This window comes from Lepidochelys kempii, chromosome 1 (assembly GCF_965140265.1).
Source record: "Lepidochelys kempii isolate rLepKem1 chromosome 1, rLepKem1.hap2, whole genome shotgun sequence".
NCBI lineage: Eukaryota > Metazoa > Chordata > Testudines > Cheloniidae > Lepidochelys > Lepidochelys kempii.
In genome coordinates, this window is record NC_133256.1 from 295,866,399 (window position 1) to 295,884,191 (window position 17,793).

The window sequence follows — 17,793 nt, forward strand, 5'->3', positions numbered from 1 at the left end:
AGAGTAGGGAGGTTATACTACCTCTGTATTTGGCACTGGTGTGACCACTTCTGGAATACTGTGTCCAGTACTACTGTCCACACTTTGAGACGGATGTTGAAAAATTGTTCAGAAGAGAGCCATGAGAATTATTAAAGGATTAGAAAACATGCCTTGAAGTGAAAGACTATTTAATTGTGGTCAAAAAGGGTAAAGCAGTCCTTAGATGCATAAACAAGGGAATTTCGAATAGGGAGTTGTGACGTTCCCCTGGTGTTATCTGGACTGGTGATCTGCTAAGTTACTCCATTCCTTGACTCTGGGAGCCAGCTTTACTCTGCTGTGCTGTGAGAACCCCCACTCCTGGACTGTTCATGCACAGCCTCTAACATGTAAGCTGCTCCTTGGATTGTGCAACTGAATGACACTAGCCAATATCTCCGGCTCCAGACACAACCCGAGGAACCTCCATCTTACAGTGTACAGTTATGCCTGCTGGACACTGCAAGCTTATAAGAGTTTGTCAATTTAACAAAGAAATTGATATGTACCAGGCTTGTTATCCCAAGGGGAGTCTCTGACATGCTTCAAACCAAACACACTGCTTCAAACACATTTATTAACTACAAAGATAGATTTTAAGTGATATTAAGTGATAGGTAAAAAGTCAGAGTATAATAAATATAATAAATATATTAAATATATAATAAATAAATATACCAAAATAAAAATAAAATATAAGCACGCAGTCTAAACTCTCAACCCTATTAGACTGGGCAACATCTAGATGAAGCAGTTTTTCTCATCCCACCGGATATTGCAGTCCTTAATATACAGGTTTGTTCCTTAAACCTGGGCCAAACTCCTCTGTTGGAGTCTTGTCTTCTTCTCAGTGACTTAGTTGCTTGCAATAAAGTGGGGGCAGGAGAAGGGCCCAGTATATGTCCACTCTGTCTGTTTTATACCCTCAGTCCATGTGCTTGGGGAGCACAAGTCCAGGCATGCCTGGGGGGCATTGCTGAGTCTCTCCAAGCCAGGTTGAGCAATTCCCCTGGTGTGGCCTCATGCAGGTGAGTCATTGCATTCTAGCTCCCTTGCTGGACAATGGCTGTTGATGAGTTGTTTGACATCCTGCTCGGGCATTGGTTACTTTCCTTGCTGTTGGCTCTGGCGAGCTAATATCTGGCTGATTCCCCAATTTACAGCATGTTTTAGTGACCACCATACAACACAATTCTTATAACTTCATATGCATTAATGATACACATATATGGATAGAGAAATGATTTTCAGCAGATCATAACTTTCCCCTGATACCTCACAAGGCATGCTTTATATGTAAGATCACGATTATATGAAAATGAGGACTATGGGGGTTACAATACGCTCCCCCAAGCTATAGAATGTCACAGAAGTAGAGAAGTTATATTAGTTCTATATTTGGCACTGCTGCAACCACTACTATAATACCATCTCCAGTTCTGGTGTTCACATCTCAAGAAGGATGTTGACAAATTAGGAAGGAGTCAGAGAAGAGCTACAAGAGTGATTAAAGGATTAGAAAACATGCCTCACAGTGACAGACTCAAAGAGCGCAATCTGTTTAGTTTATTTTTTAAAAAAAGGTTAAGGGGTGACTTGAACACAGTCTATTGGTACCTACATTAGGAACATAAATGTGGTAATTAAAGGCCTCTTCAGTTTAGCAGACAAAGGTATAACAAGAAGCTAAAAAAATTCAGGTTAGAAATAAGGCACACATTTTTAGGAGTGAGGGTGATTAAGCTTTAGAATAAATTACCAAGGGCTGTGGTGGATTCTCCATCAGTGAAAATGTTTAAATCATGATTGGATGTTTTTCTTTAGTCCTAGCATAGTTAGTGGACTTGAAACAAGGAAGTCCTAGGGCCTATGCTATGCAGAAAGTCACTCTAGATGATCACAACAGCCCTTTCTGGCCTTGTAATCTATGAAATGGAAAACTATTGCATCCTGAAAATTTTCTGCACTTAGGGATTTAGCTTTTATCCCCATTTTACAGATAGGGAACCAAGGCACAAAGATTAAGTGACTTGCCAAAGTCACACTGCAAATTTGTGATAGAGCAGAAATAGAAACCAAGTCTCCCGAGTCCTAGTCCACTGCCTTAGGCACAAATATGGCCACATTTTTAAAGTACTAATTAGACCATTCTGTGCCCATCTGTTAACAGTGCATCCACAATCAGCCAATTTTATTTTCCTCACTTATATACTCTACCACCATAAGTGTGATTGAGCATCACATACCAGTGAGACAATATGGAGGACTGACTACAGACTATGGGGAGAGGGAGGAAGGAAAGAACAAAGGAAAGGGAATGCTGCTTTTTATATATAAACACATAACTGCACTCATCGCAGCACTGAAAAGCAATTTTGTAGTAAACAATCAAGGTATCCAATAAAAATCTTTTTTTTCCCATTAAACTGGTCAAAGCAGTTCATCAATATATCACTCTGGGACAATGTTTACCTTTAAATAGCTGTCTTCATGCTCAGAGTTATTGGATGACCCCAGTGCATTTCTAGTGACATTTGAAAGGGTAGCAACAGAAGCCAGCAGGGACAGAGGAATATGGGCCCTTTGGTCAGCACTGTATTTGACAGGGGGCGGTTCAAGCAGTCTGCATGGCCTTGTGACTAACAGGCCTGAGACTATGATGATGTTAAAATGGCCATATTAGATCACATGGGTCTGTTTATGGAGAAGTACCGACAGAAGTTTCAAGTCACTAGGTGGGCTGGAGTACAAGCCAGGGAGTAAAAGATGAAAATAGAGGTTCTCAAGGGGAAAAGAGGAAAAAGAAAGAGCAGACACTGGATGAGAAAGAACACCTAAGAGTATTTAAAGGAGATGGTCTGTTCCCAGAATGCTTGCTGCCAGGGCCCTGAGATGAGGAACCCCAGGATACACTTATAAGGCTAGGAGAAAGGGGGGGGGCGCTATAGATAAAAAGCACAATGGGGTGATAAAATATGTCCTACCCCAAAAAAAATAGGGTGAGGATGGGGAGATTAGACCCCAAGTTGCCCCTGGTGTGAAGACTTGTGGGCAGATACAGAGTTGGGAGGGATGACCCCCTCCCACAAAGGAGTGGAGGATGGATGAAGCTGGTAAGGCAGTGGTTCTTAACCTTTACTGCAGCCTGCACCCCTTTGGTTCTCAAAATATGTTCCCGCGCCCCTTATCAAAAATCAAAATATGTTCTCGCACCCCGTATCAGAAATCGTTGAAGTAGGTCAGTTCTTTAAACCTAGATATATTTTTTGTTTGTATATTACAGTAATCGTTAAAAAATGTATAATGTTAAAAAATACATAGGTTTGATGAAACAAAGTAGTTGTACTTACATGCCTGTGCTTAATTTGTGTTTTCCATGATTTACCTTCTAAAAAAATCTGGCATGTCTTGCACCCCCAAAAAGGGCATCTCGCACCCCAGGTTAACAATCCCTGCTGTAAGGGGATACTGGATAACCACCCTGGGGGTGATCGTGGGAAACAGCTAAAAAAAGGGAGAGCACAAAGAAAAAGGAATTTCAGCGTTCAACAAAGTGGGATGGTGTGTGACAGAGTGCTGGAAGCTAACAGATGAGCCAGCTTAGGCACCAATCAGTTCCCCTGGAGAAGGCTGATTGGGGGTATGCAGCTAATTAGATGATCAGGCTGGGAAGGCTGATGAACCAATTAGTCATCAGTTGAAGGTATAAAGGAAGACACAGGAAGGAAGCCAGAATGGATGACCTGGGTTAGTAGAACTCAGTATGTACTGTGATCACAAGGAAGGGAGATCTCTGTCCCTCCTAGACCCCTGTGGGAAACAGCCTGATAGCTAGAAACACTGTCAATATTTTGCTGCACAAGACTGCCCGGGTGTTGGTGATGGGAATATAAATAAATTCATATGAAATTGCTACCTGCTGCCAGAGTCTGAGAGGTTTCTGGGGCACCAGAGGATGGGGATGGAGTGTGCCCATTACACCTGTCATTCTGCCATCCTGAAACTGCAAAACGTTTTAGCATTTAGGAATATGCAGAGGAAAAGAGTTCAAGGTTTGATTCATGCCAGTTTTAGCAAAAGATGAAAAGCAACTGTATCACACACAAACAGAAAGGGCTTCTCAGGGGCAAAATCATTTACAGTTCATGTCTATTTTGCGCAGTAGGAAATTGAGTTTGGAATCATCTCTTCGGGAATAGAAACCCAGCAAGGTCCTCGGCTTGTATAAATCAGCATAGCCCTAAATAATTTCAAAAATGAATGAATAAGGCAAACATATTATATGCACATACACAGTGAATATTCATTTGTATTTTTATTGGAATTTCCTTCAGTCTTATTTACACCTTGTGTTTTTCCTTCCTATAATCAGTCCTATGATAGAGTTGTACTGGTGAAAATGCTAGCTTAATACATTCCAAAATTGCAATTATTCAAGGAAACTGTATTTTAAATTTACACACAAGACTTTTTGCGAGAAGCGCTTCCACACTCATTCAGGCCAGAAACAGAAAAATACCAGCTACAACCAACAGTCCAGAGTGAACTTTTTTGGTTTTGTTTGGGTTTATGGTTTGTTTGGGTTTTTTTTACTAGAACCTAATTTTTTAGGACCTAATTCAGTATTCAGTGACACTGATGAAAATCTGGAATAAAACTATTATTCTGACAGATATGGAGCTGCTCTGTAACAATTTAGGAATACCCTGTGTGGACCTGGTTATTAAGATGTTTGCTGTATGGTACATCGGGTTAAATATTGGGAGGTTTACTGCGTGAATATATTGGTTGAGTTTAACAGGGAATTGTAAAAAAAAGCAGGAAGTGAAAGCAATGGCTCAAGATAAGCCATCCCCTGTTAAAAACTTTAGGGTAGTTAAGAGATAATGCTTGAGCTATTAGCTGTGAAGAGCCTGTCTCCCTGCTCTAGCCAAATTACAAAGCTTGTTTGGGGCCAACAGATTAAAAGGACTATAAATAGTTTAGTTGTAGTCATCTTGGTCCCAGGATATTAGAGAGACAAGGTGGTTGAGGTACTCAGAGTACCTTTCCCAAACCTGAAGAAGAGTTTTGTGTGGCTTGGAAGCTTGTCTCTCTCTCTCACCAACAGAAATTGGTCCAATAAAAGATATTACTTCACCCACCTTGTCTCTATAAATAATTTAAAAGACACTCTCTGTCCAGCCATCAGCCAGTTGTTGCTGGGACGCTGTTCAGACTGACACATGCAGATACCCACTGTGGTGTTTGAAGAAGTTAGGCCTTCGTAGGCTTCTAGCAGGGGATGCTAAGCCTTGAGGTAAGGTAGACATTTGTACAGGCTGTCTTAAATTCCTTTCTCTAAATGTTTTATTCCCACTGTTAAGATTAAACAATACTTCGATTTGAGAAGGCTGTCTGGTCACTCTTTTCACCACTGCTCACAGACTCCTTAAGGGAAGAACAACAGGTGCTGAACCCAGTTGGACCCGTTGGGTAAGAATGGTGGATCCACAGTGTGCTGTAGCCCAGTGCCCGGTCTAAGAGTGGGAGAGTTGCATAATTCTACTCCAGGAGAGATAAAGGCACAAGGCCTGACATTTGAAAGGGTGCACTCATGGAGCCCAGAGTGGGGACAGAGGTGCAGCTAGCCCTGCAACCGTGGCAATTATGAATAATTATTTGTAATACGGTAGCAAGTAGTGGTCCCAGCTGAGATCAGGGCCTCATTATGCTAGGCACTGTGCACACTCATATAAGAGACAGTCCCTCCTCTGAAGAACTTAAATTTTAAAGAGACAAGACAAGTGGCAAAAGGGGAAATGGAAGCATAGGCAGATTAAGTGATTTTTCCAAAGTCACACAGCAGGTTAGTGTGAGCGTGAGGAAGAGAATTCAGCTCTGCAGCATCACAGTCTAATGCCCTTGTTACTAAACCACAATAGTTGTTGAATAAATGCAACTAATTTGAAGAAATCACAATCTCTTCACAGATATTTAAAAAAAAAGAGAGAGAGAGACTAAATGCTTCAAATAAATTATTTACTGTGAATTAGTCACTCAGCTCTAAGTACAAACTGGGGTTTGGAAAGGTGCATGGGAAAGGCAAGTGAAGCAAAAACAAAAACAAACAAACAAAATGCACAAACACAATTGGAATTCCTTGCTTAAATATTCCGTCATCGGTCAGTGTTATTTTTCAAGCAGAATTCTGAGAGAAAGTATATTATTACAGTCACTTATCTGAACACTAGCATCCATGAAATCGTTACCATTAAGATAGTACATGCAGTTTGATTTTATTAGACCATTATTCCTGAATCACAGGAGAAAGTTACTGTAAGGGCTTCAGTGCTCTTATAGCATGTGGTGTGAGCATGTTCTTTGAGTATCCTGTGAATGCACTACAATCTCAGAGGTTTATAATCCATAGATTATTGACAAGATAAATTTAATAGTAGTTAGCCTATATAGTGCTCTTCCTCAGTAGATCTCAAAATACTTCACAGTCTTTAAAGTATTTATCCTCATAACACCTCTGTGAGGTAGGGAAATGCTATTATCCCCGTTTTACAGATGGGAAACTGAGGCACAGAGAGGCTAACTGACTTGCTGAAGGTCACACAGGAGTCTGTGGTACAGTAAAGAATTGAATCTCTGGACTCCCAATGCCTGGACAAGTTCCCTAACCAGTAGACCATCCTTCCTCCTTTGTTAACATTAAATTCAACTATGTCAGTACAGCTTTAAGGAGCACTCAAGAGCTCTAACAGCTCATTCAAAGTTTTATTTGAATATTGTGTCCAGGATCCTGTACCTTATGTGGCACCTTAGACCTAATGAAGCAGGTAGCCCAGAATTGCCATTTTATTCTCTCCCCCTCTTCCTAGCATGGTCTTGTCCAATCATGACAGTACCCCTTGTTGTTTATTTATTTTGACATTAAACTTCATTTATTTTACACCCCTCTCAAATTCTCCATTGTGAGCATGCTGCAGAATTTTGCAATGAACACACACAATTGCCTTGTAGAGATTGTGAGAGAAATATTGCTCCTCCCTTTAACTACACTCCTACCAACTACTCTATCAGGAGTAACTTGGTGGCTGTAGAGTAGTGCTCTCCTTAATGTAAGATTGGATCTCCTGGGCTCACTGTTCTTTTCATCATGTTTTGTCTTGCATTTACATTCATTGCACTCTGCACTGGCAGGATCAAGCTTTCTGAATAATTTCCTCTTGAAAAAACAGTGTTTTCCAAAAAGAGTTCTAAAGTGCTTTGTGACACATCTGAGAATTCTTTAGCAGATTCCAAACTCATTTGAATCCATTTAGGTCTTCATCTTTTAACCCCATGTTGAGGGAGTATCCATCAGCATATTGAAAGAAGTCAAGCTTTCAGCCTAGCATGCAGAGGTGTGTTAAGTGGGAATACTAGCCCTATTAAATTCTACTATGGTTAAAAGAAAGGTATCCCACAGTTAGGAGAGAGAACACCCAATCATTAGTAGGGCCATTTGACATCTATGGGGAATTTTTGCCAAAATCTGTTAAGATTTTCTTCAATTCTACTGAATTTTGGGGGGAGATTTGGCTTTTATTTTCTATTCTCCCATGATCTTTGATTTTAATCTGAGATATTATTGTAAGGCATTTATTACTTAATTAGACTAATGAGCCTTAATTAAGGTTTAGGACCAAGTTTTATCAAAAACCTACAAAATTCTACTCCTCAGGAACCCAACAGCTCTTTAGCTGGTAACCATTTTAGGAACAGAAGCAAGAATCTCAGCTATACAGATCAATGGCCATACAGAATATTCCTCTACTTACATATTCAAACTATGCAAGATTGTTCCAAGAGAACATCCTTTCAATCAATGAAGATCATAATGGGGGAGGGCAGGTGCAGGTATCTCTTTCTGACTGGATGATCAGCAGTGAAAGGATTAACAAATTTAAGTAGCTATAACTCTGGAGACGCCAGGGTTAATGACATTAACACAAATCAATAATGTTCTCACTAGGTTAAATGTTATTGGTCCAGATGATCTGTTGTGTCCTTGCCCCTTCACATTGCTTAGCTATGTGTGGGGTCCAGGAAGCTAGCAGAAATAGCTAAAATGTCCCCCCCAGAAGAAAACTCCCTCGTCTAAGGGAGTTCCTTGGGTAGCATAGAGCTGCCAGACTGGCACTGTGCCTCTCCCTGTGGTCCTGGATATATGGGGCGAGCCAAGAGAAAGGGGCATGGGCAGAGCACTTTGTGCACTGGTTGTTCTTTATTGTAGATAGCCCCTGCTGCAATAGCCCCTTCACTGCAAAGCCAACTCCTCTCAAATTAGCTTAGCTCCAGTGACAGTGGCCACACTGCAAAATAACATGAGCTGCACAGAGCAATTGGATTACTGCATGAAGTGATTGTATTAGCAGCTTCATGGCTGTCTGAACTCCAGCTGTAGCCTAGACCCCCTGACAGGCCAGCTAAATGGTATTAAACCACCATTGCCATCAAGTTATGGATTTGTGTGTGCAGGCAGGATTCAACTTTGGGGAAACACTTGAGTTAATTCTTCAGTGGAGACAAGTCTTGAGTGTAAATTAGAGGCTTAAACCCTTCTTTGCAACTCTCAAGATCTGGGACAATAATTTGAGCCACTAGTCTGATTGCACTAAAGAAGATTTTAGTGTTGTTTGTAAATAAGTTTAATCTTTTCCTGTATTCCAAGCATATATATGTTTAAATTCTAGTGTTAGGTTATGTGCCTCATTCTGTAGCCATTTGCATGGAAAACTCCTATCAGATGATTTTGTATATAGCGTGGATGCAGAACTGGGCCCCATGAATACTAATCAAAGATTGCAAGTTTCCTTGATTATTGGGAAGAAAGAGTGACAGAGAAGCAAGTAACAAAATTCTATTAAACATAACCTTCTATGGGTTCCCCTTCTGGACTCTATTCCTGGGCAATACATTTTAAAATACCACTGATGGGTCTGTCCTCTCTACCCAGCATTATCAGGACAGGCCAAGTCTGCAAACTGTTGTGGAACTTTGTCAGCATGTTTTAGGATTAGTCACCAGAGGAGTCAAGCCAAGGAAGAATTTGCAAGGCTTACATTCGTTCAAATTTACAACAGGTAATTAAAGTCTTTTCTGGTTTTTGAAATAAATATATATTTATATACGTGTTTCAAATTATCCTTAAAAATGCCACCTTTGTGTACCCTTTTTGATGTGATGGGAGGAGGGAAGCTGGTAACGGGTTAGTAGCTTGGAAGGATTATTAGAGAAACAGATTGAGGAATATACAGATGAAGAATTGAAAGGGAAAATCCTCTGAATTTTCTTATACTGTTGTTCTGAATATTGTGTACCATGTTGTGGAAAATGTTTAGCCATCTGTCTAATGGATATCAGTAAAGGGGAGGCTGTGTTAAAAAATAAACTACCAGTTTGTCCTTTGCAAAAAGTTAATAAAAAGAAGGAAGTGAAAGACTGCTCATTATTTTTAATGACTTTGCTTTCCAGCAGAGTGCCTGTATCTCCCTTCCTTTACATTCTGCCTTATTTCAGTTCATTATGGCACATTAAACCGCTCAGAAGAATGATGGCTTTGTTCTAAAGCACTGAATTTATCAAGAGGCCCACAGTCGCAGCCTGACCACGCTGTTAATCACAACTCCTGTGCCAAGGTGATGATGCAGAGAAGAGCCCAATACATTGTCCACTGAACAGTGACCAAATAACAGAACAGCCTTGCAGTTCTTTCATTATACAGAACAGTGTTCTTCACTAAAGTTGCTGAACATGATGCACATAACCATCATTGTGTTTGATACGCTGGCACTCACCAATGCCTTTATGTTTTCTGCATGCAAGTGTCTACTTTTTTCTCTGTGACTGGCTAATTAGACATGAACATCACACTTCCTGTCAAGCAATATTGGCTCCATTAACTTTAAAATATCCTACATGTTTTGTAGTTCATAATATGAAACTACATAAATGTATATACAGATACAAGTTCTAGTATAGGATCTAATATAAGTTACAGTAGCGCCCAACTTATTAAACATTTGCAAGTATAATATTTAGGCTTATTGTAGATCAGACATGTGCAGATCAGCTAAAAACAGGTTTTAGTCATGAGTTTGAGGATTAATAACTTCTACTCTTGAGGGAATTCTGCACCACTGCGCACACGCAGAATTTATCTCCCCTGCAGATTTCTTTGCTTCCCTGCAGAAAAAATTACTCTCTGATGGGAAAGCAAAGGGAAACCACAAGAGCAGTCATGAGACCCTCCACAGCAGTAGGTTTTGGGTGCTTGGGGCAGCCGACAGAGGGGTAAACCACTGTGGGGCAGGGGGCGGGACTGGGGAAGACCGGGCTGGTGGCTCCTACCCTGTGCCAGACTCAGCTGCTAGTCCCAGCTGACAGGGGAGGACAGGACTTCCTCTTCCCCTGCACAGCACCCAGGGCAGTGTCAGACCCACCTCCCCTGGTTGTAGGCAGCTTTCTCCCTGGTTGTAGGCAGCTCCATAATCCCCCCCTCCCCCGCCCCGCATGCTTCCTGCACCCATCACTCCACAGCTGCAGGAGGAGGGATCACTGTACAGGGAGATGCTATCCCATCTGCCCAACCCCCATTCATCCAGACCCCCTCATACCCAGACCCTCCCATTGAGCTTCACCCCCTCGCACCAGAACCCCCTCGACGAGCCCCACTCCCCCTGCACCTGGACCACCCCAATGAGCCACCTGCACCTGGATCCCCACCCTACCGAGCCCCAGCCAGCTGCATCTGGATCCCTACCTCACTGAGCCCCACTCCCCCAGCATCTGGACTCCCCCACTGGGTCCCCCACACCAAGGCCCCCCGCTGAGCTCTATTCCCTCCCAACACCCAGACCCCCACTGCTGAGCCCCAATCACCTTCACTGGACCCCTCTGCAGAGTCTCATTACCATTGCATACAGAACCCCCAACAAGCCCCTGCGCATCCAGATCCCCCCACACCCAGATTCCCCCATTGAGCCACCCACACCCAGATTTCCCCACACAGAGTCTATGTCCCGGGGGAAGGGGAGGGAGCTTCACAGTGATCTCCCACCTCTGTGCAGTCAGTGGCCAATGCAGAATTTTGCAGAATTTTAAAACATAGTGCACAAAATTTTTAATTTTTTGGCACAGAATGCCCTCAGGAGTAAATTCTCTCAAGTGCCCTGCTGTAATTTTACATATAGGTAAGGTTGCTGCCTTAATCTAAACTTCAGCTGATAGGCTTTTTGCCCAAAATCAGACCAGCTCTAGACATGCTATACCCTGGTCTTTACAGCACCACACTTATAATGAGCTCTGCCTGGAAAAACAAAACAGATTCCCTTTTCAGTGCTCAAGGGAATAATTAGACGTGAGTCATTGTCACTTCCGGGCTCTTGGTAGTTCCAGGCAGTTTTGCTACAGCAACTACCTGAACAAAATGGTTTGGAAATGAAATTTTTAATCCTGCCCTGCTTCTCTTGCTTGCTGCTTGAAGACTTTGGTGCCTGAAATTCTCTAATTCAGCAAAAACCAAATCCTGGACCCAGTACACATCCTGAGTAAACAGGCTGTACAATATGGAAGTCTGTAGGGGTTGGGACTGCAGAGCACAGCAACGGGGGAACTGATCCATTGCAGCGTTTTTTTCTTTCTGAGGCCCCCCACTACCATGCTACCAAAACTCCAGGGCCCAGCAGGGGTGGGCTTGGGGCAGGGACCTTGGGCATAGGCGTAGTTTGACTTCTATTGGGGGTGGGGGAGCAGTGTGGCTTGAGCCAGCTCCACATGGTAGGGTCCAGGGAGGAAATGCCACCTCCACCCCCTGACTCACCTCATCAGGCCACTCAGTCTGTCTGGGTTGGGCGGAGGGGGGTGGAGTGGGGGGGACCAAAAATTATAACTCAAAGGAGGGCGGGGGTTCAGCTCAAAAAGTTTGAAAATGGCTGGGGGTGCAGGGAGTAGGTAGCTATGGAGTGTGTGCAGATAGGGGATAGCTCAGAGTGCAGGGAGGGGGTGACTAGGGGCTGCGTGTGGATATGGGGTAGCTCAGGTTTCAGAGAGGGGGCAGCTAGGGGCTGTGTGTGCACACGGGGTAGCTCAGGTAGGTTCAGGGAGGGGGTAACGAGGGGCTGTGTTCTGGGAGGGCTCCCCTGCAGTCCCTGCTCCCAGAGGATTTTGCCAGCCATAGAGCTGGCTCCCTCCACCCAGGCAGCTCTTAGCGGCTGCCTCTGCGGAAGCAAAGGGGGCTGGCAGCTGAGGAGCAGCTTCAGCCCTGGGCACCAGCAGCAGCAGGAGATGAGGGAACACTGTGGCTGCCTGGTCCATGGCACCAACCAGAGCAGCAGCTGCCCTGCACTGCCGGGCTCCGGCTTCCTGCCTCTGACCAGGCCAGGGGGCGGGGAGCTGTCCCTGGGACTGCCCTGCTCTTGAGCTGCAGTTTGGGGGTGGGGGGCAACGTTCTCCATACCCCCAAACTCTGCTCATGGGCTCAGGGCTTCTGCCTCATGGGGAGCACCAGGGCTCGGGGCTCCAGTATTCAGCCCTTCGCTTCCCAGATTCAGCCCTGGGGTTGGGGGGCGCGGCACCGGGGATCAGGGCTTCAGCCTCAGCTCCCGACTTCAGCCCCACAAGGGGTGCTCAGACTCTATGTTTCAGCCATGGGACCTCACGGCCCCACTGAAAAGGCTTGTGGACTAAGTTCCCTCTAAGCTGCATGGCCGCGCGGCCATTCAGCTGCCTATTAAGCCCCACAGAAAGGCTCAGGGCTGTGGCAGGGAGAAGTGCCTCTCCCTGCTGGCCCCACCATGGACCTGCTCCGGATTTGCCGTGGCTGGGGGAGAGGAGCCCCTCCCTCAGCCCAGCCCAGCCCAGCCCCACCAGAGCTACTGTGGGAGAGGCGCATCTCCCCCATCCCTGAGCTGCTGCGGCGAGAGAGGGCTTGGGGGGGAGTCCTCTCTCCCTACCACAGCCCCGGACAGCCTGCACCCTGAACCCTCATCCCCGACCCCACCCCAGAGCCTGTACCCTCAGCCAGAGCCCTCATCCCCCCAACCCCAACCCTCTGCCCCATCCCTGAGCCCCCTTCCACACTCCGAACCCCTCGGCCCCACCCCCACCACATGAATTTTGTTATGTGCACCAATATGAAGATGATGTGTCACTATCACCTCCATACTGGTGCACATAACAAACTTCATTCCACACATGGACATAAGAAATTAGAGGGAACGCTACTTGTGGACCCCCAGAGGGCTGCAGACCCCTGGTTGAGAACTGTTGATCTAGAGCCACTATTACTACCTCAGAATTGGAGTAGCCCTTGTGTATTCTGCCCCTTCTTTCTCACACGCAAGGGCGTGCATTAGTCAGTAGATCCTGCAGTTGTGGGTCCAGTGGCACAGCTTCTAGTCCTCAAACCCCATCTCTCAGCAGTTAAGGAAAGTACTGTGGAGCTGTATGCTGCGGTGCTAGGTCTGTACAGATCCCCAAGCATCCAGTAATACCCACGTTGGCTCTACTTTGTTCAAGATCAGCTCTGCCCCTGGAAGGGGAGCAGTGTTTTCTCCATGTGGAATCAGGGGACGACGACACATTGAAAGGTGTTTGAATGTGTATTCTTTAAATGCCAGGGAATTGTAGGCTCAGCAGGCTGTTTAAATGCTTTAGATTTACTCCTTTTGCACAGAATAATGCCAAAAAGCATCCCAGCAGAAGAGAATTCGAACTGTCAAAACATATTCCTCTGCCTATATTAATCCAGGAAATGAAACACTTGACTAGAAATGTATTCTCTTTATCTAAGCACTGACATACTGTTTGTTAAAAAAAAAATTACTTTACCATGGTTCCTCTAACTTAACTGCAGAATGAAAGGAGACAACCACTCAGATTTAAAAAAAAAAAAGCCACATGCTTATTTTCTACAAAACCCAGCTATTTTTTACCTCTACCACAATACAGCAACGCACAGCTAATTGGTCTGTTTTGCTGATGAGAGAAGCGTTTGATAAGGTACCTTTCAGAAAGCTAATTAGGAAAGAAAAGACTCATTGGATTGCAGGAAAAACAACAAAATGGACAAAGAAAAGAAAGCAATTGTTCAGAGCTATCATCAGCTGTACTCTTACTGGGAGGGAGGGAGTTGCCAATGTCATTTCCCAGGGGCCTAGTCCTGCTCTAATTGACTTACTGTTGTTCGAATCCAAATCAAAACAATCCAGCGTGGCCATGACAACACACTGCGAGAAATAAATGATACAGTGGTACTGGTAAGATTCACTAGGGCTTAGACAGTACACCACAGTGCAGTGTGAAGGGATAGATGATGACATTCATCACCTCTAGATCTAAATTAGGCAGGCTACATTATATTACTAATTGGGAACACTGGCGTATTGGGCTATGGAAATGGAGTGTTAACTTCCCTGAGCCTTGTTGTTTTAACTCAGTGGTAACAAACAACTCGGTGTTACAGGAGCAAAGGTGATTTCTCTGTAGGCTGAAGAGCCAGACGGCTACCTCCACCATCCATTACAGGAAGCACACTGTTTTTAGTGGCTGCTTTTCTCTGGGCTCTGAAGAGTATACTGTATATTTTTGAGCAAACCCTGGGCAACAAGACCCCTTGTGCTGAAACTGTGTAGGAGCCTCCAAAGATGAAGGATGAAGAGCCATGATTTACCAAAACCTGGTCCCATGCAATAAGAGCAGGAGAGAGGCAAGGACTAGAGAGATTTACGTTTTATAGCAGTGGGGAGCTCTATTGTGATTTCCCATTTACTCTGTGAAAATTGTTCACAGGGTCCTAATTTGCATAATGAAAATACATAGCTAGACAGGAATTCAAATTTTGGGCTAAACTGCATGAAGTGTTCAGTTTTGATCATTTTGCTTGTCAAGGACATTTAGGTATTAGAAAAGCAATTAAGATATACTATTACTTAAATTAGAACTATTATGAAATGGCTAGAGAATATAATTCATTATTCAGACAAACTTTCAAATACATAGCCATACATGCATACTAAATTAAAATCAAATTCCTGTGGAATTACATTTATTACATGTATCTTCTACATTAAGGCCAAATGAGTTCACTCTGATTAATGTTATTACAATGGATGCCACAGTTCTGTGGCACAGAAGGTTCAGAGAAGATATGATGAGATTTAGATATGGTTAGATAATTGGGGCCTACAGTGAAAGACAGTAACTAAACTTACCTTTGTTGTTTTATCTATTTCATACCAACACCAATTTTCCCTTGACAGCGTCCTTTTGTTGCAGCAGGCAGAGGAATCTCTCTCTGCCTAGAGCACCAAATGGGTACTGTTTAGATGAACTAAAACACTTTGGACTGAACAAAGATAAATGATCTTGCCTGTGCCAGCCAATATAGTTCCTGATCTGAAGTAGCCCCCACTATTCCAGTCCTGCACTCCCACACCCCCCTTCCAACTCTGTCAAAGCACCTCATTCCTGACCGACAGTTTCGTTTGTGGACTCATTTCAACCAATGGGATTGAAATATGCAAATGAACTGGAGTGAGTGACTGAGTTACTTCTGATGTCACAGCGCTCCTCTCTCCGCCCCCAACAAATGGACACTGTGTGGAAATCAGACTTTTCTGATGTTCTGGTTTTCCAGCTGTCACCAAACTCAATGTGATTCTTCCCACTGATTCCTAGAACATCCCCTGAAATTCTGGAATTGATTGAATGTGGTCTTCAAAAGTTAACACATTACAGACAAACAGAAAATCCCTCAAGTTGTGTATTAGGCCTCACTTCGCTTGGCCAATGGGTCCTTCCTTTCAATCAAACAAGAATCTGTGTTGGAGAGATGGATCTCTAGAAAAAAAGTGGGGGAAACCAAATGCTTTCCCTCTGACCAGGCATGCCAGAATATTTTGTATAAGTACCCAATTTACCCAAAGCTTTCAGTGAGCTGGGTTTCATGGGATCTCAGACTCAGGCAAAATGAAGCAATGTCTTTGAACAGGGATGAAGATCAGTTGCTGATGAGGGGGTATTATGCATATGAGACATATCGATGTTTTGTACTACCATATATTGAATTTTTAAAATGCATAAAAAAATCCATAGCACTCCAAAAACTTGTTGACCTTTATTCAAAAGCTTTTTCATTTGGAAGAACTACCTGCTGCATCAATGATATAAAATCAGAAAAAATACAGCTCATAGATGCAACGCACAAAATCAAAATAAGTTTGCTACACTTCTCTCAGGAGCTTTCCTTGATTTTAAACGTAATTTATTCTGTTTCAGCTGCACAGTTCCTGCACATTTACTTTAAAATGTCTTTCGTTCTCGGTCTTACATGGATCTAAAGCTATTAAATATAATCTCAGCTGGGAACAGTATACAAGAAAAGTGAAAATATCTCAAAGCGATATTTAAAAAGTAATAATAATGTTAGCAGAATTTAGAGGCTTGGATACAAAGCCTCCTATCTCCAGGTCACTTGTTCAAATCTGGATCAGGTCAGAAATGACTGAATTTCATTACCATCTAATAGCTGTTCATTGGCCTAAGTGAAATAAAACGGTTATATCAGTCCAGTTCTACTACACAGGTATGCACATCACAAAAATATACCATCCCAGGATATTTTTTGGAAAAAATATTTCAGGTTGGAAATAGAGTTGAACAGCATATGTCCAACCAAAAATTTTATAACTTTAGGCTTTTTATGGTTTATGAAGCTCTTGCTGATCATTTTAGATTTCTGCAAGTTAATTCAGTTTTTGTAAGTATTCACCGAATAGTTGGAATTTTAAAATTTTAGGATATTTTCAAATAGTGTGTACAGGGAGGAGGGATAGTTTAGTGCATAGGAGATGGGCTATGGCCCATGGCCTCAAGAACACTGGATTCAATTCCTGGCTCAGCCAGACTTCCTTGGTGATCTTTGGAAAGTCACTTTACACATCCTGTGCCTCAGTTCCCCATCTGTAAAATGGGGATAATAAACCCATTCCTCACAGGACAGTTGTGTGGATAAAGATAGTAAGGCATCAGGGTACTACTGCGATGAGGGTCATATGAGTAACTATACTAACAGATAGATATATTCATTAGTTGTTATCTGTCTACAGTTGGTCAAGTGGTGATCTGCTTCCCACTTGGATTACTGTTACTTTTTAACAGGAGAATAATAAATGATGCAAATCGAACAGCAAGAAACACATTTCTGGTACTAACACGACACATTTTCAAGATAGCAAAACATTTGTGTATTACCAGCAATTGTAGAAATATTTACGAATAACTAATATTTTGGCCCTGCAAACAGCAGCAAATAGTATGCAAGTTCTTGATTTTCAAATGTATATATACTAATCTGTTTTTCTATTATTTGAGCAGCTCTAATTGGCAGTCTCAGAAAGGACTCTGGGCTGAATGAAAATGGACACTGAACATCTGGGTGTTTCCTCCAGAAGAGGTGTTGAGGCAATTTGAGTGGTATAGCACATGCCTTGCATACCTTCTATTATCTGGATAAATTAAGACCTTCACTCTTTACAACTGAGACACAAGGTGAATGAGGTAATATCTTTTATTGGATCAACTCAAAGATATTACCTCACTCACTTTTCTCTCTAATACCCTGGGACCAATAAGGCTACAACACTGCATGCTCTTTACAGCTCAGTTTGGCATCTTTCATAAGCACTGTATTCACATAAGCTTTTTTTTTTAATTGCCCTCTGAACTCAACAGATTCTT